The sequence below is a fragment of the Arachis hypogaea genome, chromosome 4, assembly GCF_003086295.3.
Source record: "Arachis hypogaea cultivar Tifrunner chromosome 4, arahy.Tifrunner.gnm2.J5K5, whole genome shotgun sequence".
Lineage (NCBI taxonomy): Eukaryota > Viridiplantae > Streptophyta > Magnoliopsida > Fabales > Fabaceae > Arachis > Arachis hypogaea.
Window position 1 is genome coordinate 52,994,868 of NC_092039.1, and position 27,960 is coordinate 53,022,827.

At 37.6% G+C, this 27,960-nt stretch overlaps 1 non-coding gene across 1 annotated transcript; it reads left to right on the plus strand.

Moving 5' to 3' along the window:
• The first annotated feature begins 10,035 nt into the window (after positions 1 to 10,035).
• On the plus strand, positions 10,036 to 10,143 carry LOC112799147 (small nucleolar RNA R71). Its single transcript, XR_003200727.1, has one exon. It is a non-coding gene; the product is annotated as a small nucleolar RNA R71 (small nucleolar RNA).
• The last annotated feature ends 17,817 nt before the right edge of the window (positions 10,144 to 27,960 follow it).

The window sequence follows — 27,960 nt, forward strand, 5'->3', positions numbered from 1 at the left end:
TTGTGTTTGAGATTCTAATGGTGTTGTTTTTACTATTATTGTTGCTTTTGCTGCTGTAATTAGGGAGGCAGAGGACAAAGGGAGTGTACGTTGGGGAGGGAGCTGTGATGGGGAGGGAAAGGGTAGGGGGCTGTGATGGGAAAGGAGTGTGCATTGGGTAAAAGAAGGGCTGCGATGGAGAAAGAGGGAGGGGGAGTATGCGTTGGGGAGGGAGAGGGAAGGGGTGCTGTGATGGGGAGGGAGATGGAGGGGAAGTTTGTGTTGGGAGGAAGGGATTAGGGTTTGGGGGCTGGTTTGCCAGGTCACCAGAATACGATGGCCATGTCAGCATTGTGCTTTCCAGAAATTTGCTTCGGCGAGCTCGGAGACATGCTTGTCAAATTTTAAAATCTTTTAGGGGCTATTTTGTCAATAACAAAAGTCAGATACTATTTTGTCAGCTCCAAAATCTTTCGGGTACCGATTTGATATTTACCTCTAACAAAAATATATATAAGAATGTGAATTTAATTGAATTCAAATAGTTATAAAATTAATTTAATTATTTTTAATAAAATAATATCTAAATAATGAGTTCAATTTAGTAAATAAATCATAACTTAAAATAAATTGATAATAATTAAAGTTTAAAAATATGGGGTGATACAGATGTGGGCTGCTGAGCAGTTGGAGGCAGCGTTGTTGCCGTAGATGGAAGAACGTAGTTGGTGTTAGGGACCATGATGAACTGCTGGTCCACCAAACCCGCAACCCATAGCATCACATGGTTGGTTGGAGTAGAGGGAGAGGATCTAGAAGTCCCGTGGTACCAAAAAAACCCTCAATCTACCCTGACTACGGCTACGACCATGACCAGCAGCCTGATTCGCAACACCTCTTTCTGTCGACAAGTCTACAAATATCAAATTATCAAATAATCTCAACAACAATTTTGCAGTAAAACAATCATCAACACAGCAATTAACACAATTAGACAGTTGCAAATGCTTCAACAATTCAAAACCTAATATATTGAATTTAACCTAACTTAATCAACCTAAATTCACTAATATTAGGAAACTAAAATAAACTAACTTTGAAACTGATTCAAAATTAAAATTGAAATTCTAATCAAACTAAACTAAATTAAACTAAAATTAAACAATTATCAAACGATCTCAACAATATTTTTCAGCAAAACAATCATCAATGCATCAATTAACATAATTAGATAATTCTAAAAGCTTCAACAATTCAAAACTTAATGTATTGAATCTAACCTAACTTAATCAACCTAAATCTACTAACATTAGAAAACTAAACTGAACTAACTTTGAAACTGATTCAAAATTAAAATTAAAATTTTAATCAAACCTAAATTAAATTAAACAAGTAGCAAACAATCTCAGCAACAATTTCTCAACAAAACAGTCATCAACGCAAGAAATAATAAAATTAGAGAATTCCAAACACTTCAACAATTCAAAACCTAATGTATTGAATCTAACCTAAATTAATCAACCTAAATCCACTAAGATTAGAAAATTAAATTGAACTAACTTTGAAATTGATTCAAAATTAAAATTGAAATTCAACTCAAACGTAAACTAAAAACTAAACTAAAATGAAAGGAATTGGAAAAGAGTTGCTCAAGAACTTGTAATAAAAAATAGAGCAATAAATAAGGGATGAGGTGGATGTCGCAGCCTTGGTTGCCAAAATTGTGGTGGCAGTAGATGGTGGTGACGACAAATAAGAGAGAGAGAGGGAGGGGAAGAAGGAGAAGAAGGAGGCATCGGTGTAAAGGGTTGACGACGATGGAGAGGAGGTGGTGATGGCAGTGGTCTCGGAAGTGGCGGCAACTGATGTTGACGGAAACTTGAACGCACGAGAGAGAGAGAGAGAGAGAGAGAGAGAGAGAGAGAGAGAGAGAGAGAGAGAGAGAGAGAGAGAAGGGGGGATAATGGTGATAGTGGTGAGGGTTTGAATAAGAGAAAAGAGGCTCATGATTTGAATTTACACCCTTTTTATTATCAGATTTACCATAAAAAAAATTTCATGGTAAAACATCGCGGGTCATTAAAATGCATCGTTTTACTAAATTTAGTTACTTCCTATGGTAAACCCAACGATAAAGGACGCACCATTCTACTTTATTTTCCTTTCAAATATTACCGGCGGATTTATCGTCGAAAAATAGAATCCATCGGTAATTACTTAACCTTACGAATTTGATGTGGTTACCACGGATAAATTTGACAGTAAATCAACTACTAGTATGTGACGCTAAATCCGATGGTATATCCAATAATACTCAGCATTTTTCTTGAAATGTAAGCTGATTTCTGGCTGCCATCCTTGTCGACTCTATCGATTTTTGAGTGGTTTGACTTTTGATTTAGATATGAGTTGCAATGCGGTGCTATTCTACAACATGTTATGTAGACCCTTTCGTTACTATATCTTCAAGAACCACAAGAACTTTCTCATTGTGGGTGGAGAGATTGAACGAACTGAAGATATAATGAAGGGTGTCCAAGATCTGTTTGTTGGAGACTTTATACAGAGTCTATGTCCACTGAGTGCTCTTCCTTTCTATCCTCTGCCATCCATATTTCACACATCAGTTGCACAGAAACCTCCTTTACATGTTTTACTTCCCTAAATATCTTGCTTGTCTATGTTAACATAGTTGAATTGGAGAGAGATGGTGGAGAAATCTTAAATAGAGACGAAGGTGACAGAGATGACTGGTGTGTTCCAAGAGGGAGTAGTTATCAACAGAGAAAATAAGGACTAAATGTATAGGAAGATGAATTTTACAGGGAGAAATGGAAGGACATAGAACAACATATCCACTTTGTGTTTGTAGATAATTGATGAATGGATTTTTGTGTGGTCTAGAATTTCACAAATAAATTCACGTTGAAAGTATAGCTTCTAAACCAGTAAAGAATCCTTTCATACAAAAATTTTTGTTGTCACAAGTAACAAACCTCTAAAAATAATAACCGAAGTATTCAAACCTCGGGTTGTCTCTCAAGGAATTGCAGGGAAGTGTTCGTGTTATTGGTTATGAGTTTTCTGAGAAATTTTAGAGTTGAGGAATGGAAAAATAAATGATTATAAATTAAAGCAGTGGAAATTAACGAGAGGTTTTATGTAATTAAAATAAAAAGCCTTGACTAGGAGAAGATTAATTAGAAGTTCTATCCTTGTTGGATTTCCCAAGATTAATAGTAATAGGTCGTTGTTTCTACTTAGTTAACCCTCAACGAATGAAGGAAAGTCAAGTAGTTGAGCTAACTCCTATTCACAAGTCCTAATACTCTCCCTTGGGAAGGATTAGCGTTAGTGACTAGAGAGCCATCCAACAACTTCCAATTACAATTTAACTCTTGAGTCTTCCAACTCAAGGGTCTCCTATTAATCAACTCCAAAATCAAGTTGAGAACCTACTCCATTGACATGGATGCCATGTTCACATGCATGTAAAGAGAGTAGAAAGAAGAAATGATAATTTTGGAATTGAGTTGAGATAATCAAGCAAATAAAGAAATTAAATAGAAAAATACTCTTGCATTAATAAATTCCAAAATTGAAGATATCCATATGTAACTCTGATCAAAGTAAATAGGGATTAAAAGAGTAAGGAAATAGAAAACAAACTAGAATAATAAATACCTCAACGGAGGTAGTAACTCTTTCAATATCCAACTTAAAAGCATAAAACTAGTCAGACGCGAAATCATGATCTCACACACTTTCTTCACAACTCCGCGTAGCTGATCAGCAAGTGCACTGGGTCGTCCAAGTAATACCTTACGTGAGTAAGGGTCGATCCCACGGAGATTGTCGGCTTGAAGCAAGCTATAGTCATCTTGTAAATCTCAGTCAGACAGATTCAAATGGTTATGGGATTTTGATAATTAAAAGACAGATAAAACATAAAATAAGATAGAGATACTTATGTAATTCATTAGTAGGAATTTCAGATAAGCATATGAAGATGCTTTGTTCCTTTAGAATCCTTGCTTTACTACTGCTTTCATCCAGTCATGCGTACTCTTTTCCATAGCAAGCTGTATGTTGGGGGGATCACCGTTGTCAATGGCTACCGTCCGTCCTCTCAGTGAAAATGGTCCGGCTATGGGTAACGTAGGGCTAATCATCTGTCGGTTCTCACTTGTGTTGGAATAAGATCCAATGATCCTTTTATGCACTGTCACTGCACCCAACACTCGCGAGTTTGAAGCTCGTCACAGTCATCCCATCCCAGATCCTACTCGGAACACCACAGACAATGTTTAGACTTTCCAGATCTCAAGAATGCTGCCAATTGATTCTAGCTTATACCATGAAGATTCTGATCTCACGGAATGGAAGGCTCTGTTGTCAGGAGAGGCAACCATGCGTTGTGGACCAGGAGGCCAAGAGATATACATTCAAGCTTGTTTTCAGGTAGAACGGAAGTGGTTGTCAGGCACGAGTTCACAAGTGAGAATGGTGATGAGTGTCACTTGATCATCACATTCATCATGTTGAAGTGCAAATGAATATCCTAGAACAAGAATAAGCTTGAATTGAATAGAAAACAGTAGTAATTGTATTAATTCATGAGGAACAGCAGAGCTCCACACCTTAATCTATGAGGTGTAGAAACTCCACTGTTGAAAATACATAAGTGATGAAGGTCCAGGCATGGCCGAATGGCCAGCCCCCTAAACATGATCAAGAGATCAACAGTGGTACAAAGATAGTCTCAAAAGATCTCCCAATGAAAATACAATAGTAAAAGGTCCTATTTATAATGAACTAGTAACCTAGGGTTTACAGAAATAAGTAAATGATGCAGAAATCCACTTCTGGAGCCCACTTGGTGTTTGCTTGGGCTGAGCATTGAAGCTTTCACATGCATAGGCTTTTCTTGGAGTTAAACGCCAGATCTGGTGCTAGTTTGGGCGTTTAACTCTAGCTTTTATGCCAATTCTGGCATTTAACGCCAAAAATGGGTAGAAAGTTAGCGTTAAAACGCCAATTTCCGTTATCAAAACTCAGGAAAAATATGGACTATTATATATTTCTGGAAAGCCCAAGATGTCTACTTTCCAACGCAATTCAAAGCGTGCCAATTGGGCTTCTGTAGCTCCAGAAAATCCATTTCTAGTGCAGGGAGGTCAGAATCCAACAGCCTCTGCAGTCCTTTTTCAGCCTCTAAATCAGATTTTTGCTCAGGTCCCTCAATTTTAGCCAGAAAATACCTGAAATCACGAAAAAACACATAAACTCATAGTAAAGTCTAGAAATGTGATTTTTGCATAAAAAATAATTATATACTATAAACTAAGTGTGATTTTTGCATAAAAAATAATAATTATATACTAAAAACTAACTAAATCACACTAAAAACTACCTAAAAACAATGCCAAAAAGCTTATAAATTATCCACTCATCACAACACCAAACTTAAATTGTTGCTTGTTCCCAAGCAACTGAAAACAAAATAGAATAAAAAGAAGAGAATATACAGTGAATTCTAAAATAATAATGAAGCTTAGCTCCAATTAGATGAGCGGGACTAGTAGCTTTTTGCTTCTGAACAGTTTTGGCATCTCACTTTATCCTTTGAAGTTCAGAATTAAGATAGTGTTATTGATTCTCCTAGTTCAGTATGTTGATTCTTGAACACAGCTACTTTATGAGTCTTGGCTGTGACCTTAAGCACTTTGTTTTCCAGTATTACCATCGGATATATAAATGCCACAGACACATGACTAGGTGAACCTTTTCAGATTGTGACTCAGCTTTGCTAAAGTCCCCAGTTAGAGGTGTCCAGAGTTCTTAAGCACATTCTTTCTGCCTTGGATCACGACTTTAACCACTCAGTCTCAGGCTTTTCACTTGGACCTTCATGACACAAGCACATGGTTAGGGACAACTTGACTTAGCCGCTTAGGCCAGGATTTTATTTCTTTGGGCCCTCCTATCCATTAATGCACAAAGCCTTGGATCCCTTTTACCCTTGCCTTTTGGTTTAAAGGGCTATTGGCTTTTTCTGCTTGCTTTTTCTTTTTCTTTCTTTTTCTTTTTTGCCATTTTTTTTCGCAAGCTTTGTTATTCACTGCTTTTTCTTGCTTCAAGAATCAATTTTATTATTTTTCAGATTATCAATAACATTTTTCTTTTTTCATCATTCTTTCAAAAGCCAAAAATTTTAACATTCACAAACTTCACTATCAAAATTATGCACTGTTCAAGCATTCATTCAAAAAACAAAAAGTATTGCCACCACATCAAAATAATCAAACTAATTTCAAGATAAATTTCGAAATTCAAGTACTTCTTGTTCTTTTGTAATTAGGCACATTTTTCATTTAAGAAAGGTGAAGGGTTCATAGGACATTCATAGCCTTAAGACATAGATACTAGACACTAATGATCATGTAATGAAGACACAAACATAGATAATACATAAAGCATAAAAATCGAAAAACAGAAAGATAAGAACAAGGAAATCAAAGAACGGGTCCACCTTAGTGATGGCGGCTAGTTCTTCCTCTTGAAGATCCAATGGAACGCTTGAGCTCCTCTATGTCTCTTCCTTGCCTTTGTTGCTCTTCCCTCATAGCTATTTGATCCTCTCTAATTTCATGGAGAATAATGGAGTGCTCTTGGTGCTCCATCCTTAGTTGCTCCATATTGGAACTCAAATCTCCCAAAGAGGTATTGAGTTGCTCCCAATAATTGTGTGGAGGAAAATGCATCCCTTGAGGCATCTTTGGGATTTCTTGATGAGGGACTTCCTCATGCACTTGTTGAGGTCCATGAGTGGGCTCTCTTATTTGCTCCATCCTCTTTTTAGTGATGGGCTTGTCCTCTTCAATGAGGATGTCTTCTCGTATGACAACTCCAGCTAAATTGCATAGGTGACAGATGAGATGAGGAAAGGCTAACCTTGCCAAGGTGGAGGTTTTGTCAGCCACTTTTTAGAGTTCTAGAGATATGACCTCATGAACTTCTACTTCCTCTCCAATCATGATGCTATGGATCATGATAGCCCGATCTACAGTCACTTCGGATCGGTTGCTATTAGGAATGATGGAGTGTTGGGTGAATTCCAACCATCCTCTAGCCACGGGTTTAAGGTCATGCCTTCTTAATTGAATTGGCTTGCCTTTGGAGTCTCTTTTCCATTGAGCTCCTTCCACACATAGTCTCTTTTCCCCGAACCATTGTAAGCCAATTCTTTGGGTTCGGGTTCACACTTTGATCATGGTTTTTGATGATGCATGCATTAGCATAGAACTCTTGAACCATTAAGATTCCAACTTGTTGAATGGGGTTGGTGAGAACTTCCCAACCTCTTTTTCAAATCTCATGTCGGATCTCTGGATACTTATTCCTTTTGAGCATGAAAGGGACCTCAGGGATCACCTTCTTCTTGGCCACAACTTCATAGAAGTGGTCTTGATAGACCTTTAAGATGAATCTCTCCATCTCCCATGACTCGGAGGTGGAAGCTTTTACCTTCCCTTTCCTCTTTCTAGAGGTTTCTCCGGCCATAGGTGCCATAAATGGTTATGAAAACACAAAAAGTAATGCCATTTCCACACCAAACTTAAAAGGTTTGCTCGTCCTTGAGCAAAAGAAGAAAGACAGACGAAGAAGAAGAAGAAATGGAGGAGATGGAGAGGTGTGAGTGGTTCGGCCAAGGGGGAGAAGAAGTGTTTGTGTGAATTTGAAGGATGGAGGGGTTTATATAGGAGTGGAAAGAGAGGTTAGGGTTCGTGAATTAGGGGTTGGGTTTGGAAGGGAAAGGATTTGAATTTGAATGGTGAGGTAGGTGGGATTTTTGGGGAAGAGTGGATAGAGGTAGGGAAGAGAAATGGAAGTGATTGGTGAGGGGTAATTAGGGAAGGGTGTTATAGGAAGGTGTGAAGAAGAGAGAGAGTGAGTTTAGGTAGGTGGGGATCCTGTGAGGTCTACAGATCCTGATGTGTCAAGGATTTCTCATCCCTGCACCGTTTTGGCATGTAAATGCCCCTTTGAGTGCCAATCCTGGCATTAAATGCCAGGTTGCTGCCCATTTTTGGCATTTAATGCCAGCTTTTCTTCCTTTTCTGGTGTTAAACGCCAGCTTGGTGCCCTTTTCTGGTGTTAAACGCCAGTCTGGTGCCCCTTTCTGGCGTTAAACGCCTGGAATGGTGCCAGACTGGGCGTTTAACGCCCATTTTGCTACCCTTACTGGCATTTAAATGCCAGTAAGGTCATCCTATAGGGTGTGCTATTTTCAATGCTATTTTTTATTTTTGCTTTTATTTTTGTGACTCCACATGATCATCATCCTAAAGGAAACATAAAATAACAATGGAAAATAGAAATTCAACATAGATAAGTAAAAATTGGGTTGCCTCCCAACAAGCGCTTCTTTAATGTCAATAGCTTGATAGTGAGCTCTCATGGAGCCTCACAGATACTCAGAGCATGACGATGGCCTCTCAAAACCAAACTTAGAGTTTGAATGTGGGGGCTCTGTTTGACTCTGTATTGAGAGAAACTTTTCATGCTTCTTCTCCATGTGTACAGAAGGAGATCCTTGAGCCTTAAACACAAGGTAGTCCTCATCCACTTGAAAGACCAACTCTCCTCTGTCAACATCAATCACAGCTTTTGCTGTGGCTAGGAAGGGTCTGCCAAGGATGATGGATTCATCCTTATTCTTTCCAGTGTCCAGGATTATGAAGTCAGCAGGGATGTAAAGGCCCTCAACCTTTACTAAAACGTCCTCTACAAGTCCATAAGCATGTTTCATGGATTTGTATGCCATCTCTAGTGAGATTCTTGCAGCTTGTACCTCAAAGATTCCCAGTTTCTCCATTATAGAGAGTGGCATGAGGTTTATGCCTGACCACAGGCCACACAGATCCTTCTCAAAGGTCATGGTGCCTATGGTAGAGGGTATTAAGAATTTTCTGGGATCTGGTTTCCTCTGAGGTAATGTCTGCCTAATCAAGTCATTCAGTTCATTGGTGAGCAAGGGGGTTTCATGATTGCTCCACGATAATTAGCAACTTGCTCTCCAGTAATATCTTCATTTTCTTCAGAGGAAGAGTACTCATCAGAGCTCATGAATGGTAGAAGTAGGTTCAATGGAATCTCTATGGTCTCTGTATGAGCCTCAAATTCCCTTGGTTCCTCAAAGGAGAACTTCTTTTCGTTCAGAGGACATCCCATGAGGTTTTTCACACTGGGAATCACGTTCTCCTTACTCTCTCCAGGTTCGGCCATGTTGGTCATGGTTATGGCCTTGCACTCTCTCTTGGAATTTTCTTTTGTATTGCTTGGGAGAGTACTAAGAGGAGTTTCTGTAACCTTTTTACTCAGCTGGCCCACTTATGCCTCCAAATTTCCAATGGAGGACCTTGTTTCATTCATGAAACTTAATATGGTCTTAGATAGATCAGAGGCTATGGTTGCTAAGCCAGAACAACTCTGCTCAGAGTTATCTGTCTGTTGCTGAGAAGATGATGGAAAAGGCTTGCTATTGCTAAACCTATTTCCTCCACCATTATTGTTGTTTAAGCCTTGTTGAGGCTTCTGTTGGTCTTTTCATGAGAGATTTGGATGATTTCTCCATGAAGAATTATAGGTGTTTCCATAGGGTTCTCCCATGTAATTCACCTCTTCCATTGTAGGGTTCTTAGGATCATAAGCTTCTTCTTCAGAAGATGCTTCTTTATTACTGCTGGATGCAGCTTACAATCCTGTCAGACTCTGAAAAATCATATTGACTTACTGAGTCAATAATTTGTTCTGAGCCAATATGGCATTCAGAGTATTAATCTCAAGAACTCCTTTCTTCTGAGTTGTCCCATTATTCATAGGATTTCTTTCAGAAGTGTACATGAACTAATTATTTGCAACCATTTCAATGAGTTCCTGGGCTTCTGCAGGCATTTTCTTCAGATGAATAGATCCGCCTGCAGAATGGTCTAATGACATCTTGGATAACTCAGACAGACCATCATAGAAGATACCTATGATGATTCATTCTAAAAGCATGTCAGAAGGACACCTTCTGATCAATTGCTTGTATCTTTCCCAAGCTTCATAGAGGGATTCACCTTCCTTCTGTTTGAAGGTTTAAACTTCCACTTTAAGCTTACTCATCTTTTGATGTGGAAAGAATTCAGCTAAGAAGGCATTGACCAGCTTTTCCCAAGAGTTCAGGCTGTCTCTAGGTTTTGAGTTCAACCATATATTGTCTCTGTCTCTTATAGCAAAAGGGAAAAGTATAAATCTGTAGGCCTCGGGAACAACTCTATTGGTCTTAACAGTGTCACAAATTTGCAAAAATTCAGCCAAGAATTGATGAGGATCTTCCAATAGAAGTCCATAAAACTTGCAATTCTGTTGCATCAGAGAAACTAATTGAGGCTTAAGCTCAATGTTGTTTGCTCCAATGGCAGGGATAGAGATGTTTCTCCAATAGAAGTCGGGAGTTGGTGCAGTAAAGTCACCAAGCACCTTTCTTGCATTGTTGGCTGATGAGCGGATAATTTATACGCTTTTTGGCATTATTTTTAGGTAATTTTTAGTAGGATCTAGCTACTTCTAGGGATGTTTTCATTAGTTTTTATGCTAAATTCACATTTCTGCACTTTACTATGAGTTTGTGTGTTTTTCTGTGATTTTAGGTATTTTTTGGCTGAAATTGAGGGACCTGAGCAAAACACTGATAAAAGGCTGACAAAGGACTGCTGATGCTGTTAGATTCTGACCTCTCTGCACTCAAAATGTATTTTCTGGAGCTACAGAACTCCAAATGGCGCATTCTCAACTGCGTTGGAAAGTAGACATCCAGAGCCTTCCAAAAATATATAATAGTTCATACTTTATTCAAGATTAGATGACGTAAATTGGCGCCCAACACCAGTTCCATGCTACATTCTGGAGTCAAACGCCAGAAACACGTTACGAACTAGAGTTGAATGCCAAAAACACGTTACAACTTGGCGTTCAACTCCAAAAGAAGCCTTTTCACGTGTAAAGCTCAAGCTCAGCCCAAGCACACGCCAAGTGGGCCCCGAAAGTGGATTTCTGCATCAATTACTTATTTCTGTAAATCCTAGTAGCTAGTCTAGTATAAATAGGACATTTTACTATTGTATTAGACGTCTTTTGACAGTATGTGTTTTGACCATTCGATCCTGTGATCATGTTTTGGGGGTTGGCCATTCGGCCATGCTTGGACCTTCATCACTTATGTATTTTCAACGGTGGAATTTCTACACACCATAGATTAAGGGTGTGGAGCTCGGCTATACCTCGAGTTTTAATGCAATTACTACTATTTTCTATTCAATTCAGTTTATTCATATTCTAAGATATTCGTTACACTTTAACATGATGAATGTAATGATCCGTGACACTCATCATCATTCTTACCTATGAACGCGTGACTGACAACCACTTCCGTTCTACCTTAGACCGGGTGCATATCTCTTGGATTCCTTAATCAGAATCTTTGTGGTATAAGCTAGAATTGATGGTGGCATTCATGAGAATCCGAAAAGTCTAAACCTTGTCTGTGGTATTCCGAGTAGGATTCAGGGATTGAATGATTGTGACGAGCTTCAAACTCGCGATTGTTGGGCGTAATGACAAACGCAAAAGAATCAAGGGATTCTATTCTAACATGATCGAGAACCGACAGATGATTAGTCGTGCCGTGACAGAGCATTTGGACCTTTTTCACTGAGAGGATGGGATGTAGCCATTGATAACGGTGATGCCCTACACACAGCTTGCCATGGAAAGGAGTAAGATGAATTGAAAGTATGAAAGCAGTATGTTGCAGAGATCCAAAAGGAACACAACATCTCCATGCACCTATTTGAAATTCTTACCAATGATTTACATAAGTATTTCTATCTTTATTTTCTATTTATTTATTATTATTATTCGAAAACCCCATAACCATTTATTATCCGCCTAACTGAGATCTACAAGATGACCATAGCTTGCTTCATACCAACAATCTCTGTGGGATCGACCCTTACTCACGTAAGGTTTATTACTTGGACGACCCAGTGCACTTGCTGGTTAGTTGTGCGAAGTTGTGAAGAAAGTGCTGAGTTAGTAAATGCGCATACCAAGTTGAATGCCATTGATAGAGATCATAATTTCGTGCACCAAGTTTTTGGCGCTGTTGCCGGGGATTGTTCGAGTTTGGACAACTGACAGTTTATCTTGTTGCTCAGATTAGGTAATTTTCTTTTTGTTTTATTTTCAAAAAATTTTTCAAAAATCTTTCAAAAAAAATTTTCCCTTTTGTTTTTGAAAATTATTCTAAATTTTTAAGAATGAATTCTAGAGTTTCATGGTAACATGTTGAAGCTTGGCTGGCTGTAAAGCCATATCCAAATTCTTTTGGATTGAGGCTTCCACTTATCAACATAAAAGGCATGTATATGGAGTTGGATGAAGTATCAGCTGTTGCATGCTTGATTTATATCCTAAAGCTGGCTGGCTATTAAGCCATGTCCAACCCTTGGATTGGAGCTTTAGGCTAACAATGAAAGATTCCTGGAAATCTTATTAAAAATTTTTGAATTTCTTATTTTCTTTTTCCTATATGTTTTTCGAAAAAAATAAAAGAAAATACAAAAAATTCATAAAATCATAAAAAAAACCAAAAGTATTTTGTGATTCCTGTTTGAGTCTTGTGTCATGTTTTAAGTTGGGTGTCAATTACATGTTTTTAAAAATTATGCATTTTTCGAAAATTCATGCATGGTGTTCTTCATGATCTTCAAGTTATTCTTGGTAAGTCATCTTGTTTGATCTTGATGTTTTCTTGTTTTGTGTCTTTTGTTGTTTTTCATATGCATTTTTGCATTCATAGTGTCTAAGCATTAAAGATTTCTAAGTTTGGTGTCTTGCATGTTTTCTTTGCATCAAAAATTTTTCAAAATTATGTTCTTGATGTTCATCATGATCTTCAAAGTGTTCTTGGTGTTCATCTTGACATTCGTAGTGTTCTTGCATGCATCATTGGTTTTGATCAAAAAATTTTCATGTTTTGGGTCAGTTTTATATTTTTCCCTCTCATCATTAAAAATTCAAAAATAAAAAATATCTTTTCCTTTTTTCTCTCAACATTTCGAAAATTTGAGTTGACTTAGTCAAAAATTTTTAAAACTTAGCTATTTCTTATAAGTCAAGTCAAATTTTCAATTTTAAAAATCTTATCTTTACAAAACTTTCTCAAAAATCAAATCTTTTTCTTTTTTCTTACTAATTTTTGAAAATTTTTAATTTAATTTTCAAAATCTTTTTCTTATCTTTATCTCAAAATTTCGAAAACTTTACTAACAATTAATGTAATTGATTCAAAAATTTGAAGTTTGTTACTTTCTTGTTAAGAAAGGTTCAATCTTTAAATTCTAGAATCATATCTTTTAGTTTCTTGTTAGTCAAGTAATCAAATTTTAATTTTAAAAATCAAATCTTTTTCAAAATATTTTTCCATCATATCTTTTTAATTAAATCTTTTTTAATCATATCTTTTATCTTTTTCAAAAATTTGATTTCAAAATATCTTCCAACTTCTTATTTTTCAAAATTGATTTTCAAATCTTTCTCAACTAACCAATTAACTTTTGTTTATTTTTTTTATCTTTTTCAAAACCGCCTAACTAATTTTAGCTCTCTAATTTTCGAAAATTACCTCCCTCTTTTTCAAAATTCTTTTAATTAACTAATTGTTTTAAATTTTAATTTTAATTTTAATTCTTCTTTTAATTTTTGAAAATCACTAACCCTTTTTTAAAATTAATTTTCGAATTCTCTCCCTCTCATCTTCTTCTATTTATTTATTTATTTACTAATACTTCTCTTCTTCTCAAGAATCTGAACCTATTTTCACCCTTGTGTTTGGATTCTTACCTTTTCCTTCTTCTATTCCCTTTTTCTTCTACTAACATAAAATAATCTCTCTACTGTGGTAAAGAGGATCCCTATTATTATTTTTTGTTCCTTTCTTTTTCATATGAGCAGGAGCAAGGACAAGAATATTCTTGTTGAAGCAGATCCTGAACCTGAAAGGACTTTGAAGAGGAAACTAAGAGAAGCTAAATTACAAGAATCCAGAGACAACCTTACAGAAATTTTCGAAAAGGAAGAGGAGATGGCAGCCAAAAATAATAATGCAAGGAGGATGCTTGGTGACTATACTACACCTACTTCCAAATTTGATGGAAGAAGCATCTCAATCCCTATGATTGGAGCAAACAATTTTGAGCTGAAACCTCAACTAGTTGTTCTACTAAAAAAGAACTGCAAGTTCCATGGACTTCCATCAGAAGATCCCTACCAATTTTTAACTGAGTTCTTGCAGATCTGTGAGACTGTTAAGACTAATGGAGTAGATCCTGAAGTCTACAGGCTCATGCTTTTCTCATTTGCTATAAGAGACAGAGCTAGAATATGGTTGGATTCACAACCTAAAGATAGCTTGGACTCATGGGATAAGCTGGTCGCGGTCTTTTTGGCTAAGTTCTTTCCTCAAAAGTTGAGCAAGCTTAGAGTGGATGTTCAGACCTTCAAACATAAAGATGGTGAATCCCTCTATGAAGCTTGGGAACGATACAAACAGATGACCAAAAGGTGTCCTTCTGACATGCTCTCAGAGTGGACCATTCTGGATATCTTCTATTATGGTCTATCTGAGTTCTCCAAGATGTCACTGGACCATTCTGCAGGTAGATCCATTCACCTAAATAAAACGCCTGCAGAAGCTCAAGAACTTATTGACATGGTTGCAAATAACCAATTCATGTACACTTCTGAGAGGAATTCCGTGAATAATGGGATGCCTCAGAGGAAGGGAGTTCTTGAAATTGATGCTCTGAATGCCATATTGGCTCAGAACAAAATGTTGACTCAGCAAGTCAACATGATTTCTCAAAGTCTGAATGGATGGCAAAATGCATCCAACAGTACTAAAGAGGCATCTTCTGAAGAAGAAGCTTATGATCCTGAGAACTCTGCAATAGCAGAGGTAAATTATATGGGTGAACCTTATGGAAACACCTATAACTCATCATGGAGAAATCATCCAAATTTCTCATGGAAGGATCAACAAAAGCCTCAACAAGGCTTTAATAATGGTAGAAGAAATAGGCTCAGCAATAGCAAGCCTTATCCATCATCTTCTCAGCAACAGACAGAGAATTCTGAGCAGAGCACCTCTAATTTTGCAAACTTAGTCTCTGATCTGTCTAAGGCCACTTTAAGTTTCATGAGTGAAACAAGGTCCTCCATCAGAAATTTGGAGGCACAAGTGGGCCAGCTGAGTAAAAAAGTCACTGAAACTCCTCCTAGTACTCTCCCAAGCAACACTGAAGAGAATCCAAAAAGAGAGTGCAAGGCCATTGACATAATCAACATGGCCAAACCTAGAGAGAAAGGAGAGGACATGAATCCCAATGAGGAAGACCTCATGGGACGTCTCTCAAGCAAGAAGGAGTTTCCTATTGAGGACCTAAAGGAATCTGAGGCTCATATAGAGACCATAGAGATTCCATTAAACCTCCTTCTGCCATTTATGAGCTCTGAAAACTATTCTTCCTCTGAAGAGAATTAAGATGTAACTGGAGAGCAAGTTGCTCAATATCTAGGAGCCATCATGAAGCTGAATGCCAAATTGTTTGGTAATGAGACTTGGGAAGGTGAACCTCCCTTGCTCATTAATGAACTAGATACATGGATACAGCAAACTTTACCTCAAAAGAGACAAGATCCTGGCAAATTCTTAATACCCTGTACTATAGGCACCATGACCTTTGAGAAGGCTCTATGTGACCTAGGGTCTGGCATAAATCTTATGCCACTCTCTATAATGGAGAAGCTGGGGATCATTGAGGTACAGCCTGCCATATTCTCATTGCAAATGTTAGACAAGTCAGTAAGACAAGCTTATGGATTGGTAGAGGATGTGTTAGTAAAGGTTGAAGGCCTTTACATCCCTGCTGATCTCATAATCTTAGACACTAGGAAGGAGGAGGATGAATGCATCATCCTTGGAAGACCTTCCTAGCCACAGCAGGAGCTGTGATAGATGTTAAGAGAGGAAAATTAGTCCTTCAATTGAATGGGGACTACCTTGTGTTTAAGACCCAAGGGTGTTCTTCTGTAACAATGGAGAGGAAGCATGAAGAGCTTCTCTCAGTACAGAGTCAAACAGAGCCCCCACAATCAAACTCTAAGTTTGGTGTTGGGAGGCCACAGCCGAACTCTAAGTTTGGTGTTGAATCCCCACATCCAAACTCAAAGTTTGGTTTTGGGAGTCTACAACATTGACCTGATCACCTGTGAGGCTCCATGAGAGCCCACTGACAAGCTATTGACATTAAAGAAGCGCTTATTGGGAGGCAACCCAATTTTTATTTATCTAATTTTATTTTTCTTTTATTTTTCTTTTATGTTTTATTAGGTTCATGATTATGTGGAGTCACAAAATAAATACTAAAATTAAAAATAGAATAAAAAATAGCAGAAGAAAAAGCACACCCTAGAGGAAGGACTTACTGGCGTTTAAATGCCAGTAAGGAACATATGGCTGGCGTTCAACGCCAGAACAGAGGATGGATCTGGCGTTCAACGCTAGAAACAAGTAGCATCCTGGCGTTCAAATGCCAGGAATACACCCTGAGGAGAGCTGGCGCTGAACGCCAGAAACAAGCATGGAACTGGAATTCAACGCCAGAATCATGCTACAAATGGGCGTTGAACACCCAAAACAAGCATGAAGCTGGCATTCAACGCCAGAAACAAGCATCAATCTGGCGTTGAACGCAAGGGTTGCATGCAGAAGGCGTTTTACATGCCTCATTGGTACAGGGATGTAAATCCTTGATACCTCAGGATCTGTGGACCCACAGGATCATCTCAGGATCTGTGGACCCCACAGGATCCCCGCCTACCTCAACTCACCTTCTCTCCTCTTCACACAATCCAATAACACTTTTCCCCAAAACCCTTCACCAATCACCTCAATCTCTCTTCCCTATCACCTCTTCACCACTCACATCCATCCACTCTTCCCCAAAAACCCCACCTACCTTCAAAATTCAAAATCTCTTTCCCACCCAAACCCACCTTAAATAGCCGAACCTACTCCCTCTCCCTTCACTATATAAACCCCTCTATCCTTCTTCATTTTCACACACCACAACCCTCTCTTCTTCACCTTGGCTGAAACCACATGCCTCTCCCTTTCCTCCATATTTTCTTCTTCTTCTTCATCTATTCTTTATTTTTTTGTTCGAGGGCGAGCATGATGACAAGCCATCATATACCTATTTTTCTATGCTTTTTCATACAAGAAATTCATGAATTGTGCTTAAATATTGAATGCTTTTGTGATTAAATGGTATATTTCTTTGATCTTTTAAATTTATAAATGTTGTAGGAAATAAGAAGAAAAAGAAGCAAAGAAGCACAAAAAAGGAGAAAAAAGAGCTTTGGGACACACTTTGAAGTTGGAGCACACTTTGGAGCCTTAGGCCACGCTTTTAAAAGCGTGGCCCATGACCAAATTAAAGGAGAATAGGCAATCAGCACACATTGCCCTGCTCTTGCCAAGGGCAGAGCAGTATCGTGATGCAAAGTGAGGTTGGAAGCAAGAATTTTCGCTAAGGTAAAAACTGGGCACTCACAGCATGACCATGCCTACTTCAAAGGGCTATAACTTGAGCTACAGACGTCCGATTGATGTGCTTCTAGTTGCATTGGAAAGCTGACATTCAGAGCTTTCCAACAATATATAGCAATCCATATTTGGCGTACAATTGAGGCATGAGTGAAAGGCATCTTTAAGAGCAAAAAATAAGCGAAAATAAACCAAGCAAGTAGACAAAGAGAGGTAAGAAGAGGTAAGAAGCAAGAAGAAGCAGGACCCCAAGAATCAAAAAGAACCAAGCAACAAATGAGAGGTGGTCTTATTCCTTAATGATCAAATAATAGTTTGTGAATTGTCTTTATGAGCTTTCTTTCATTTTGAGTCATTTAAGTTTCATGAGAAAATTCTAGTATGTTTGTCTGTTTATTGCTTTGAATAAAGTGAATGCCTAGATGTTTGGATATAACTTCACCTTCTTAAACAAATGCTTGCCATGCTTGTTCTGTTTCCAAAAATAAAAGAAAAGTTTGAACAAAGGTAACTTGGCTCAATTAGTGACAAATCAAGTAGAATTAAGTGGTGGTATGCATGCTTGATTGTTTAGTCAGATCACTGGAAATAGAGTGTAGAATTATCATTTTTTGTGTAGAAATTGAAAACTGTCTATGGATCTTGATGAATAAAGGTCTTTGGCCATGAAAAAGAAAGAAAAAGAAGAAGAAAAAGCCACTGAAAAAGGGCAACCAAAAAGCAAAAAAAAAATTGAGAAAATAAGCTAGGCACCAATGGTTTGAACTTCTGAGACAAATGCCTGTGGTGTTTATGTATTAAGGATATGCTTGGATGAATATGTTCTGAGGAATGTTTCAACACTTGGTAACTTGGATTAACTAACCCGGGATTATCAACCAAAAGTCCATTATCAAGAGCAACCTAAATACAAAACATTTAGTCACACAAAGAGGTGCTGGGCACCAATGTCTCAAGAAGAAATGTGAACTAAAATGCCTGTAGTGGATATGTGTAATGCACTGATAAGAAAAAGAAAATGCCAAAGGCTTATGCAACACATGACACTGAGCAAACAAGGAGCAAAGGAGCTCTAAGAAAAAGAAAAACAAAGAAAGGAAAAAGTGCCAAGGACATAAGAATAACAAGAGGCCATAGCAGTGTTTGATGGATGCAATGAAAAAGTGATAACCCTACCTGATAAGAATGAAAAAGTGATGCTGCAACTTTCTGCATAAAACCCTTCTGATGAAACTTCAAATGCTTGCTAATATAGCCAATGTAATTGCTTTTTGTTTCATACTTTCTTCTCAAATAACTCAGGACTTGGTTAGGGACAAGCAAGTATTAAGTTTGGTGTTGTGATGCCAAGGCATCTTAGGCTAGTTTCACTAGCATTTTTCTGTTAGTTTTAGTTGTTTTATGCATTTTCTTGAGCTTAAAGTAACCAAGAATGGTTAAATGAACAACAAAGTAATGAATCATCCAAACAGTATAATTTTGATGCAAATTCCATGAGTTTTTAGTTATATTACTTGAATGCTATGAATGGAAGATTTCTCATGAAATTTTGCAAGACTTTGATGCAATTGTTTGGATGATTTCAGGGAAGAAGAGGCTAGGCAAGGAAGCAACAAAATCAATAAAGGAAGCTTGAAGATCACATGTGGAGTTTAAGTTCCAGTTTAAGCTTAAACTGGAACTTAAACTACCAAGCCATATAATGCTGAAAGTGGCGTTTAACCTCCAGTTTAACCTTAAACTGGAAGTTAAACGCCAGAATGAGAAATGCACCAAAGCTGAAATTGGCGTTTAACCTCCAGTTTAAGGTTAAACTGGAAGTTAAACGCCAGAATCATGGAAGTTGAGAAATGCTGGAACTGGCGTTTAACCTCTAGTTTAACCTTAAACTGGAAGTTAAACGCCAGAATGAGAATTTCACCAAGGGAGCATTTCCACGTTTAACCTCCAGTTTAGTGTTCGACCCACATTATGCACCAGGAAGCCATTTCCACGTTTAAGCTCCAGTTTGAGCTTAAACTGGAGCTTAAACGTGTTCGACATTCACACTCCAGGGTTGCCTTCTTCATTCCCACGTTTAAGCTCCAGTTTAACCTTAAACTGGAGCTTAAACGTGTTCGACCCACAAATTGCCTCCAGGGTTGCTTTCTTCATTTCCACGTTTAAGCTTCAGTTTAACCTTAAACTGAAGCTTAAACGTGTTCGACATTTCATACTCCTGGGTTGCTTTCTTCCATTTCCACGTTTAAGTTTCAGTTTAACCTTAAACTGAAACTTAAACTTCAACTTAAACGCCACTCTTTGAAAGGGTTTCTGGGCCAAATATATTGAAGTTTAAGTTAGCATTTGAGCACAAACATTAACTTAAACGTATTATGGTATGAAACCCAATTGAATATCATGGTTTATGGGATTGGGCCTAAAGAATTGATGAGTCTGTAACTTCAATTTGTTGAGTCTTGTGTCATTACTTGTTTATCACTAAGTTTGCTCAATGAATGTTACAGAATTGGATCACAGCCTCATCAGAATTATGGACCATAAACCCAAAGCAAAAGGAAATCAGGGAAAAGCCTCAAAGCCCAAGAAATACAACAGAAGCTCAATTTAGAAAGTGTATAAATAGGATAGAATTTAAGTTAGTAGGAACTTTTTGGGAGACTTGGAGAACTTTTCATTAATTTTTTTAGTTTTGAATTCAGAGCTATGACTCACTAAACCCCTTTCATTGGGTTAGGGAGCTCTATTGTAATTCAATGAATCAATAACAGTTTTTATCTTCTTCTTCAATCTTTTCTCTTGAATTTTGTTAGAAAGCTTCTCGATCTAATTCCATTGGGTAGTTGTCTTGGGAAAGAAACTACCCATAATTGGAATCCTTCGGAACCTTGGGAAAGGAATGGAGGATTCATGCTAGAGAAGCTTTCTCACAGTGAATTGGATTGGGGTTTGGATGGATATTGTGACATGTAATCCTACCAAATTGTGGTTCATGAAACTGTGTGGTATAATCAGTGATCGAGCATCATCTCTTCTTATGAACATTTAAACCAAGGGATTGGGAATTTGTTTGTTTTTAGAGAGAATTGGTGAGTCAAGGGATTGGGATCCAATCATATAAGATTGCCAAGCAAAATTCAATGAATGCATTGGTTGAGGAAGAGATAAAAATGTTTTGATTCGGAGGTCTCAATATCTCCTAACACCCAATGAACTCCCCATTTCTGATCTACACTTTCTCTTTACATTCTGCAATTAAATTCATGCAATCACCCCCATCCCTTTTAATTTCAGCAATTTAACTTCTCGCTCTTATTTCATGCAATTTACATTCCGCAATTCTCATCTAAATCTTGATTCCGCTCAACTAGAACAAACTTCTAATCCGAATTGCTCATTCAACTAATCCTTGTGGGATTCGACCTCACTCTATTGTGAGTTTTTACTTGACGATAACCGGTGCACTTGCCGGAAGGAATTTTTGCCGATTGTGCAATTTCCTAAATCGTAGCTATCAAGTTTATGATATGGCTAGAACAGCTGGGAAAGGAATTCTAATGCTCCATATGATATTCATCCAAAGATATCATCACTTGACCATGCTTCAACAAAAAGCCCCTTTCAAAACTTACCACTCACACAAACTTCCAATAGCCAAAGAATCTCAAAGCTTGAGTCCATGCTCAAAAGATTTGCGGAGGAGAAAGAGAAGTACCAGAAAGAACAAGAGAACTCCCTCAAAAATATGGAAGTGCAGTTAGGCCAATTGTCGAAAGCATGGAAGGAGAAAATGGAAAAACAAAAACAAAAGGTCCCTATATCAAGTGAAATTGCAAAGAAGGAAGAGGTGGTGGAAACATTTGAACCTAAAACTACACTTGAGATGACAAGAGAACCTGAACACTCACAACCTCCTCAAAATCCCCTGGACCAAAGATGCTCAACACTGATCGAAAAATATGAAGAGGAGATGAAGAAAGCTTGGGAAGATCAACAAACCTCCTCCATGAAAGAGCTATTAAAGCAAATGTTGAGTGTAAAAGAGGAAGTGGAAGAACAAGCTAATGAGGAGGATAATCAAGAACGTCCAAACTCAAGGGAAACAGAGAGGCACATGAAGGACAAGCTCATTGAACCACCAATTCAAAAGGCTCTGGATGATGATCAAACTCCAAAAATCACACAGCAACAAATTCATGAATCCAAAGAAGTGAAGGCAACTAACAAGAGCACCAATCCTGTCCCTGATCCAGCAAGCAAGATCAATCAAGCCATTTGCAAAAGGAAGCTTGCTGAGGAAAGGCCAAGATAAGGGATAGTAGCTGAATCTTCTCCCCCCTTGAGGTCATTCCTCTTAACAAACTGGAAGAAGAGGAAGAAAGTGAAGAACAATATGTCAAGCTAATGACACTAAAAGAGCGCTTGTTGGGAGGCAACCCAACCTTAGGTAACATTTCATTTCTCTGCTTGGTTTATTCTCTTTCTTTGCTGTGTTTAAATTTCAATAAATTGGCATATGATCACATTCTAAGTTTGGTGTTGCCCTGCAACAAATTGTTTTCAATTCCTTAGGATGATTGCATCAATTCTACATGAAAGTGTCACATTAAGATTCTAAGTTTGGTGTGCCACTTATTTTTCTATGCAACTCATCCAGCAACATCACTTGTCTGCATAATCATATTGCCTTTGCATTGTTTTTTTTCTTTTGTTTTGACATTTCGTTTGCATTCTCTTTGTTTTAGTCACCTCTTTATTTTTAAGCTTTCTTTTATCAACTGTTTTTGTTAATACAGCATCAAGAGATCCTCATTCATGACAGATTTTTGGCTTGGTGATTGTATTCAACAAATAACAGTTTCTTTTGTTTAGTTTTATTTCAAATAAAATTGACATATGGTTGCATTCTAAGTTTGGTGTTGCTATGCAACAAAATTTGGTTCTAATTCTTACTAGATACTTGCATTAATTTCAAGTGAAAGTGTCACATTAAGTTTGGTGTGCCACTTATCTTTTATGCAATGTATTGTGCTCACCTTCTTATGTTTGCAATCAAAATGTCTTTGTCTCTGATGCCTTGATTGTTATCTTTCATTTTGCTTGCTTAAAACACATGTGCTACTAACATTTCACTGTGTAAGACATTCATGATCCATCTTAGCCCCATAGCCATTGTTCTAATTGTTGCTTGAGGATAAGCAAGCATTCTGAGTTGGTATGGGAAGGAGAAGAATGGGAGGAAAATGACAACAATAGAGAAGATGAATTGCAAGGTTGTAAAGTTCCTTTTCCTCTCATTTATTTCCAGCACTTTAAATTGCATGATTGTCTTTATATTTTCTGTATGCATGTGTGGTATGACTAAGCATAGCTTGAATTTGATTTACAACATGGTGCTGTACCATTATGACTACCAACTTGAGTTCTGTGTGTTCAAAAGCAGTAAAGCATCATGATCATAAACAAACAAGGAATTAAAGAAGAATTTAGCATGTGCATACAAGTATTGGAAAGCTAGTATGATTGATTGTTGCTCAATTGCATTGGATTTTATTTAATTGAAGTTTTTCATCTTGTACATTTTGTGAAATCTTTTGAAATCATGAAAACCTTGAAGAAGCAAATACAATTAAAGCAAGAAAAGAAAAAGGGAAAGAATGAGAAAGCTGAAGGCTTTGAGTACCAATGGCAATTTATTCGCTAAGTGCTTGTGGTGTTTATGTATCAAGCCAAATGCTTGAAAATAAAACACTTAGAAGTCAAGGCTAGGCTCAAGTGCAAAAGCACTCCCTCAAAGCTCAAGGCTCTGAGCATCAATGATTAGAGAGTCAAGAAAAGAAAAGAAAAATGAGCTTAATGAAGTCCTCTAATTAAATGCTTGTGGTGCTTATGTATCAAGTGGTAATACTTGAAAACAAAGCATTTAGAAGTCGTAGCTTTGTTATTAACTCATGGGGCAAAGAACCCAAAAGGAGAAGCTAATAAAAAAAAATCAAATGCTTGTTTCAAGGAAGAAATATAAGAGAAAGATTTCATAAAATGAGCTAGATAGAAGCATCAATCATTTACATTTCTTTTGTGATTGAAGCATGCATAGAAAACTAGCTAACCATGAACATTGAGTTGCTATTCTTCTTACCTTGGATTGTCAATCTTTATTGCATAATTCTTTTCTTGCTTGGGGACAAGCAAGGTTTAAGTTTGGTGTTGTGATGACAAGCCATCACATACCTATTTTTCTATGCTTTTTCATACAAGAAATTGATGAATTGTGCTTAAATATTGAATGCTTTTGTGATTAAATGGTATATTTCCCTGATCTTTTAAATTTATAAATCTTTTAGGAAATAAGAAGAAAAAGAAGCAAAGAAGCACAAAAAAGGAGAAAAAAAGAGCTTTGGGACACACTTTGAAGTTGGAGCACACTTTGGAGCCTTAGGCCACGCTTTTAAAAGCGTGGCCCATGACCAAATTAAAGGAAAATAGGCAATCAGCACACATTGCCCTGCTCTTGCCAAGGGGCAGAGCAGTATCGTGATGCAAAGTGAGGTTGGAAGCAAGAATTTTCGCTAAGGTAAAAACTGGGCGCTCACAACATGACCATGCCTACTTCAAAGGGCTATAACTTGAGCTACAGACGTCTGATTGATGTTCTTCTAGTTGAGTTGGAAAGCTAACATTCAGAGCTTTCCAACGATATATAGAAATCCATATTTGGCGTACAATTGAGGCATAAGTGAAAGGCATCTTTAAGAGCAAAAAATAAGCGAAAATAAACCGAAGTGCTTCCACCAAGGCTTGAAGCTGGAGCCTCACTCCAAAGCAAAGTAGCGCTCATTTTTCTGCTATGCCCTCTTGGAGAGCAGGGCAATGTCGTGCTCTCTTCATGGAAAATCAAGGAAAAATTGCTCCTCAAGTGCTTTCACCAAGGTTCGAGCACAAGACCTTCAAGGAAGTAAAGGCAAGGAGCTTGGGCGCGCACACAACTTGGCACGGCCAGCACCAAGCACACACGGACAGAAGGCACACCATGACAACATTGCCATGCCCTCCACAAGGGCAGGGCAGGATCCTGATGCATCACACACACCAAGCACGCACGCAACAAGGGCCGCACGCACCATTTCCTGCTCTGCCCTCCACAAGGGCAGGGCAGCCTCCTGGGAGCAAACACTCATGGGCCAAAATTCAACCAAAATTCCATTTAAATTCAATTCCTCTCCAAATTGAATCAAGGCCAACCAAACCCATTTCTCCTCAAATCCAAAAGCAATCAAAGGCCACATCATCACTCAAAGGCACATGGATCAATTAGATTAGGATTTTCATTTTAATTGTAATTTGTTTTAATTTTCACTTTGTAAAGTCTATATAAAGGCATCAATTCCATCTCACAAGGAAGAGGCTGGCTCCATTAGGGAGTAGTAGTAGTAGATAGCTCTCTCTCTTTTAATTTTCCTTGTTAAATCTGAATCTTGGATTGAGAAGTGAAGGAATTCTGTTTCCTTCTTGGTCTAAGATCTCTCTTGGTTGTTCTTCTGCATAATTTCAGAGAATTGATAGTTGAATTTGAGTTTTCATTTGCTGCTTCATTTCTTCTTTCTTCTGCAAACTTGTTTTCTGTTGAATCAAGGAAGGGCTTGAGATCTAGACTTGTTCTCTAGTCTCATTGATTCCCTGAGATCTTCAACATTCATTTAAATTGCTGCAAATTAAGCATCGCTTTCTATTTTTAATTCTTCAAGCATTTTTACTTTTCTGTTTGAAATCTGCTGCATCCCATTTCATATTCTAGCTCTCTGCTTGAATGCTCTTTACATTTTCTTGTTGAATTTTAATTTCCAGCACCCCAGCCCCATTACTTTTCATGCAATTTACTTTTCTTGCAATTTAAGTTTCAGCTATTTTACTTTCTCGTTATTTAAGTTTCAATGCAATTTACTTTCTGCACTTTATAATTCTTGCAAATTTACATTCTGTTGGCTACAGTTTCACACAATTCACTCAATGTTAGCTTGACTAAACTAATCACCCACTAAAGTTGCTTGATCCATCAATCCCTGTGGGATCGACCTCACTTTTGTGAGTTATTACTACTTGATGCGACCCGGTATACTTGCCGGTTGGATTTGTGTGTTGGAAATTCGTTTTTCCACAAAAACACCATCAAGTTTTTGGTGCCGTTGCCGGGGATTGATTAGATCAACAATGATTAAGTGGGTGAGAAGTCTAGATCAAGCATTTTTTTGTTTTTGTTCTCTGTTTTAAATTGATAGCAAGGTGTTTGAGTTATTGCCTCACTAAGAAATTCTATCTCTGTGACATAAATTTCAAATTTCATTGATGTTTACAAAATGCAAATGGAGTTCAACTCATCTTATGGTCAAACAAAATTTTATGGGATATCACCCACCATCACCGATCTCTAATGGTGTTTGGGAATATCACCAAGAAAATACAAATTCTAAGCACTCCAGTCCATGGAGATTTGCTTCACAGACACAAGATGAGCAAGAAAACCATATGGGATATTTTCCTCCACCACAAAATGATGCAAGTCATAATTCCAATGGTGGCTGGGAAAAGAATTCTAATGCTCCATATGATATTCATCCAAAGATATCATCACTTGACCATGCTTCAACAAAAAGCCCCTTTCAAAACTTACCACTCACACAAACTTCCAATAGCCAAAGAATCTCAAAGCTTGAGTCCATGCTCAAAAGATTTGCGGAGGAGAAAGATAAGTACCAGAAAGAACAAGAGAACTCCCTCAAAAATATGGAAGTGCAGTTAGGCCAATTTGTCGAAAGCATGGAAGGAGAAAATGGAAAAACAAAAACAAAAGGTCCCTATATCAAGTGAAATTGCAAAGAAGGAAGAGGTGGTGGAAACATTTGAACCTAAAACTGCACTTGAGATGACAAGAGAACCTAAACACTCACAACCTCCTCAAACTCCCCTGGACCAAAGATGCTCAACACTGATCGAAAAATATGAAGAGGAGATGAAGAAAGCTTGGGAAGATCAACAAACCTCCTCTATGAAAGAGCTATTAAAGCAAATGTTGAGTGTAAAAGAGGAAGTGGAAAAACAAGCTAGTGAGGAGGATAATCAAGAACGTCCAAACTCAAGGGAAACAGAGAGGCACATGAAGGACAAGCTCATTGAACCACCAATTCAAAAGGCTCTGGATGATGATCAAACTCCAAAAATCACACAGCAACAAATTCATGAATCCAAAGAAGTGAAGGCAACTAACAAGAGCACCAATCCTGTCCCTGATCCAGCAAGCAAGATCAATCAAGCCATTTGCAAAAGGAAGCTTGCTGAGGAAAGGCCAAGATAAGGGACAGTAGCTGAATCTTCTCCCCCCTTGAGGTCATTCCTCTTAACAAACTGGAAGAAGAGGAAGAAAGTGAAGAACAATATGTCAAGCTAATGACACTAAAAGAGCGCTTGTTGGGAGGCAACCCAACCTTAGGTAACATTTCATTTCTCTGCTTGGTTTATTCTCTTTCTTTGCTGTGTTTAAATTTCAATAAATTGGCATATGATCACATTCTAAGTTTGGTGTTGCCCTGCAACAAATTATTTTCAATTCCTTAGGATGATTGCATCAATTCTACATGAAAGTGTCACATTAAGATTCTAAGTTTGGTGTGCCACTTATTTTTCTATGCAACTCATCCAGCAACATCACTTGTCTGCATAATCATATTGCCTTTGCATTGTTATTTTTCTTTTGTTTTGACATTTCGTTTGCATTCTCTTTGTTTTAGTCACCTCTTTATTTTTAAGCTTTCTTTTATCAACTGTTTTTGTTAATACAGCATCAAGAGATCCTCATTCATGACAGATTTTTGGCTTGGTGATTGTATTCAACAAATAACAGTTTCTTTTGTTTAGTTTTATTTCAAATAAAATTGACATATGGTTGCATTCTAAGTTTGGTGTTGCTATGCAACAAAATTTGGTTCTAATTCTTACTAGATACTTGCATTAATTTCAAGTGAAAGTGTCACACTAAGTTTGGTGTGCCACTTATCTTTTATGCAATGTATTGTGCTCACCTTCTTATGTTTGCAATCAAAATGTCTTTGTCTCTGATGCCTTGATTGTTATCTTTCATTTTGCTTGCTTAAAACACATGTGCTACTAACATTTCACTGTGTAAGACATTCATGATCCATCTTAGCCCCATAGCCATTGTTCTAATTGTTGCTTGAGGATAAGCAAGCATTCTGAGTTGGTATGGGAAGGAG